The following is a 5,565-nucleotide window of genomic DNA, read 5'->3' on the forward strand; positions in this document are numbered from 1 at the left end:
AGGTGCGGTTGGCTTGGCATGGTGGGGCCAAGGGTTTGGCATGCCATTGGCGCATGGTGCGGCTAGCATGGTTGGGACCAAGGCAAGGTGCGATTGGCTTGGCTTGGTGGGCCCAAGTGTTTGGTATGCCATTGGCGCATGGTGCGGCTAGCATGGTTGGGGCCAATGCAAGGTGCGGTTGGCTTGGCATGGTGGGGCCAAGGGTTTGGCATGCCATTGGCGCATGGTGCGGCTAGCATGGTTGGCATGCCTTGGCGCGGAGATGTGGCTGGCATGGTTTGTCATTGGCACAGTGGTGCGGCTGGCATGGTTGGCATGCCTTGGCGCGGAGATGTGGCTGGCATGGTTGGCATGCTTGATAGACACATTTTTGTGTCCGATTTGTCTCGATTCTATATATTGTTAGGGCTCATTTTTGTACTTATTATGGTGTTTTATTTATTTGTAGGTATTTTTGGCTAATAAACATTTTTGGAAAAAAAATGGCTCGAAAAGTTGTCGGAAAGCACCCGGAGGACATTTGCTATTCAGACTCTGACTTTGAATATGGGGTAACTTAATTACTAAGGGGCATCCCATTTCCAGGCAGTTGCTAATCGCACCCCTACTCTGGATAAGGGGCAACCATCTTCAACATTAAAAAAAAAGGATTTTGGCGGGAAAAAAGTGTAGTTAAAGAGCAGTTTTGGCAATCGTGATTTGGAGGAGTTTAAGGTCGATTAAACCTCTGATTTTCATAGGATAGACTCCTTATGGGTCTAGGAATCTGATATGGGTGTTTAAATCGATTAGATTGGGCTCAATCGACGGATTTTTCTCACAACAAGAAAATATGGAAAGTCTCGTGTGTGACCTGATTTAGGGAATTTTAGAGTGAGTAAAACGCTGTAAACCTTCCCAAAGATTTGTATCTATCTAAGGAAGAGTTTAGAATAAAAAAGAAAGCTCAGAAACGCGTAGAAATCATAAAACAAGAAATTGTCGCAACTTGGCCGTGAAGAGAAGGAAAGAGATTTTGGAAGATTTGGGAGAGATTTAATCGATATTTTTGATATAAATAGATGTCTTGGGTCATATAGAAGAGGTTTCTAGAGTTTGGGAACCTAAGGAGAGTCAGAGAAGAAGAAATCAGAGCTTTACCAAACTCTGTTTCTGCTGCTGCTGCTGTTGAAGAAGAAGAACACGAAGAACATCGACCCTCGGTAGACAGTCGCAGAAAAGTGTCGATGTTTAACAGCTGAAGCACATTAAGCTGTTCAGGGCAGTCTTATTCTAGGGTCTTAAAATCATCAACAAAGTAACAGTTTTTATGTAACAGTTCCATTGTAACAGCTGTTTTGCAACACCAATACACTGTTGCAAACAGTCTGTGTTATTACTTTTCACTCTTTTAATCATCTTTTGAGCAACAAACACATATTTTGAGATCATGATTAATATGAGGAGCTAAACCCCATTGATGAGGCGATAGAGGAAGCTATTTTTCCAGCAAAAAGTGGTATATTCTATTTTATCTTTTTATTTGCAATAATTATATAATATTTACCTTGAAATATTATTGAATATGATTTTTATTTGAGTGATTGTGATCTATTTTGATGGAGTATGCTTAGTTTTAAGACTTTTGATGCTTCATACTTGGTATTTACAATTATTAATTTTGAAAATCTACTTGTTGCAATATTTTAGAATCAAATTAAACAAGAAAATTGCATAAATATAAGTATTGGTTTAATCACTTTGAACTTGGAAAATAGTGGAATCTTAGCCTCAGTGTTTCTTTTAGTATTGATATCATCTTTGATTGAGTTTGCTATAATTTTTAGTGTGTTTTCTATTTTAATATTAGGATTTAAGTCTAATTAATATCCTTCACAAGTCTGAGAATCGAACCACTTTTACCACTATCTACAAATTACATCAATTTTTGGCGCCGCCGACGCGGACTTGTTTTTAGGGTTTTAGATTTTTTTATTTTTTATTTTTTTTGTTTTTATTATTTTTGTCTTTTTTTATGTTTTTGGGTATTTATCTTGTGTCTACAGGTTCTGGATCATAAAGAAAATTGAGCCAAGGAGTTTGGTGATTTCATAAAGACTTGGAGCTAAAGATTAAAGCAAAAAGAACAGAAAAGAAGACAATTTTATTTTGTTTTATTTTATTTTATTTATTTATTTTAGACAATTTTAGTTTAGGGTTTGTTTATTTTATTTAACAAAAAGAACTGTATTAGGGTTTATTATTTTTGTAATTTTTCTTTATTTTTTTTGGACTTTTGGACTTTGGGACATTATTTTTTTTATTACCCTACGGAAGGGTACTTTAAATATAAAATGTTTGCAGAAAAGGAGGACAATTACGATATTGTCTATGCACCTTGGGTTCGTACACTAGACATCGGAGTCAGTGGCCCGAGTCGACTACAACCGATTCATCCCCCGTCTGGAACGGGAGGTAAGATTCTAAACACTCGCGAATCCCCTGTCAGCGAGTTACTGGACTCCTTCGTATGCATATATGTTGAGGACTGAATACGGACATTTATTTTTCTAGTAAAGGGCAAGGCCTGGCCATACAAGATAAGGGTTCGGATTTCATCACCGTTCTCTTCTTGCCCGCTTTAGGAACACGTAAACTACGCGAACCTAAGCCTAAAATTTTGACTAGAACGAGACCGATAGGGTAACGAGCTTAACAGGAAAGTCATTCGAAAAATATTGGTTACTCTTTTAAGCATACTTCGAAGTTCTTGACGGTTTCTGTAAGTTGGATGGGTGACTGCGCCGCCTTGTAATACCGGTGAGGCCTTGGGTATCAAAGCTCCACCGAGCTTCCCTCGCCTCTATTCAACTTACGTTAACTCAGATTGATTCCAGAGGGGTTTGCTTAAATTGTAACGAATTCTCGTTCGAAGGATTAGAAGCTGGTCTAGAAACAATCTAAGTGGATCCATCATGCTTTTTGTTTGCTATAAATCAATAGGTTTGATTTGGTTGAGTCGGCCTTGATCTTTGTTTTCTTACCCTTCCAATTTAGAAAATTCTATTGTATGCCTGAACGTAAAAGAGACGCACTAAGTATATTTGTTAAAGAGAAACCTAGTAATTCAAAGCGTCTCGATTACCTTAATCTAGAAAATCCGGCTTTTGAAGAGTCTGGTTTTGAACATTCTTTGACTGAGGAGAGAATCCATGTTGCTGCGATAGCACCAGAAATGGCAACTTTGAAAGCTTTGTTGAATCCAACTAGGACTACCCGTCCTTCGTGTATTAAGTTAGCTGAAACGGAGGCACCCTATGAACTGAAACCTGGGACCTTACAGATGCTCCCAATCTTTTTAGGGAAATAAAATGAAAACCCTTATTACCATGTTAGGGATTTTGAGAAAATTTGTAGTACTCTAAGAATTAGAGGCTTAGATGATGATGCTTTGAAACTTAGGTTATTCCCATTTTCCCTGAAAGATAAGGCCAAGTCGTGGCTGTATAGTTTAGACTCCGAGTCAATTGAGACATATGAACAACTTACATCTGCCTTTTTCAATAAGTTTTTCCCTAGGCACAAAACATCGTCTATTAGGACGCAAATATGCACATTTTCACAACAAGAGGGAGAATCTTTATATATGTATTTGGAAAGGTTCAATGATTTATTATCCCAGTGTCCTCATCATGGTTTAGAAAAGGTTAGGCTAGTTCAGATCCTTTATGAGGGTTTAGATTATTCCACAACGACCATGGTTGAGTCTCTATGCACTGGTGGATTTGAAAACCAAACCGTTGATTCGGCGATGGAATTTTTGAATGAAATCGCCGAAAATACCAGCAATGGGAAAATAGTAGGGCACCCCAGAAAACAATTCTTTTAAGTAGAGGAAACGTTAATAGGGTAGAAGGAGGCTATGAATCAGATGCCAAAATTGCTGCTATAGCAAAAAGGTTAGAAGCCTTAGAAGTGGGCCAGACTAGTAGTAGAGTGGAGCCTTTTTGGGAAGGCCAGAATATTGAAGAGCAGGCCAATGCTCTTTATAAAAACACTAGATTTGGTAACCATCAAAAGATTGACCCATATTCAGAAACCTATAATCCTGGTTGGAGAAACCATCCGAACCTTTCATGGTCTAAAGGCCAAAGTCAAGGTCAGTTTAGTAATTCTAATGCTCCCCCAGGTTTTGGCTATACTAAGAATCCTTCAGGACTAGCTCAGTTTCAGAATCAGTCAGATAAGAAAATCCTAAGTTTAGAGGAATCTCTCGCCTTGTTAACTCAGCAAACTGCAAAATTCCAGTTATCCGTAGAACAGAGTCTACAAGCTAGTAACAGGATAGGACAAGAAAATAGTCAGCTATTTCCGAGTTAAAAACCCAGGTTGGTCTGATAAGTGATTCTTTGAGAGAAAAAGGTAAGTTTCCTAGTCAAACACAAGCCAACCCTAGAGGAGTTCATGAATTAGGTGCAAAACCGTCGAATCAATTGAATGCTGTTAGAACCCTTAGAAGTGGTAGAGTTGTAGACAATAAGGTAACCATTCCCGATAGTGAACATACTGTAGTTCACCCCTCAGGATCTCACCTCTCAGGACCAGTAGTTGAAGAGACTAATAAAGTTTCTAATGATGTGAATTTGGTTCCTGAAAGGTCTGATTTTAGGCCTAGAGCCCCATTTCCTCAGCCATTAGTACCAACAAAGAAGGAATCGAACTTTAATGACATAGTGGAGGTTTTTAAGCAAGTTACCATAAACCTTCCCTTATTAGATGCAATTAGGCAAATTCCTTCTTATGCCAAGTTCCTTAAGGATATGTGCACGTGAAAGCGAAAACTTAGCGTCCATAAGAAAGCCTTTTTAGCTAGTCACATAAGTTCAATCATTCGGAACACCACAACTCCAAAGTACAAAGAACCAGGTTCTCCTACCATTGCTTGCACAATAGGTAACTTCCGGGTAGAAAAATCTTTACTTGACTTAGGAGCCAGTGTGAACTTACTACCATTCCATGTATACTTACAGCTAGGACTTGGTGAAATGAAACCTACTCAGATGACATTGCAGTTAGCTGATAGGTCTGTTAAAATCCCTCGAGGTGTTATCGAGGATGTTCTTATTGAGGTCGAAAAGTTTATTTATCCAGTGGATTTCGTAGTCCTAGATACCCAACATGTCCCTGACCCAGAGAACCAGATACCTGTGATTTTAGGTCGCCCATTTTTAGCTACGTCTAATGCGATCATTAACTGTCGAAATGGTGTGATGAGTTTATCTTTTGGAAATATGACTATGGAGATGAACATTTTTAATGTCAGTAAGAAACCTCATGAGCTAGATGACACATGTGTTGATCAGGTGAACATGATAGAAGCCTTGGTTCAGGAGTCATTACCAAACATCTTGTCTGAAGACCCATTAGAGAGTTGTTTATCCCATTCTGGTTTACATTTTGACGACGATAGCACTATTGAAAAGGTGAATGCTCTATTAGATTCTACCCCTGTGTTAGACACTGATAGATGGAAATCTAGGTTCGAACCGTTACCAGTTTCTAAGACTACCCTAATTCATTCTCTAG

General features: G+C 38.7%; 1 pseudogene; it reads right to left on the reverse strand.

Moving 5' to 3' along the window:
* Positions 1-3,578: 3,578 nt before the first annotated feature.
* On the reverse strand, positions 3,579-3,678 carry LOC113325564 (annotated as a pseudogene).
* Between the last annotated feature and the right edge of the window lie 1,887 nt (positions 3,679-5,565).

This window comes from Papaver somniferum, chromosome 11 (assembly GCF_003573695.1).
Source record: "Papaver somniferum cultivar HN1 chromosome 11, ASM357369v1, whole genome shotgun sequence".
NCBI classification, from domain to species: domain Eukaryota; kingdom Viridiplantae; phylum Streptophyta; class Magnoliopsida; order Ranunculales; family Papaveraceae; genus Papaver; species Papaver somniferum.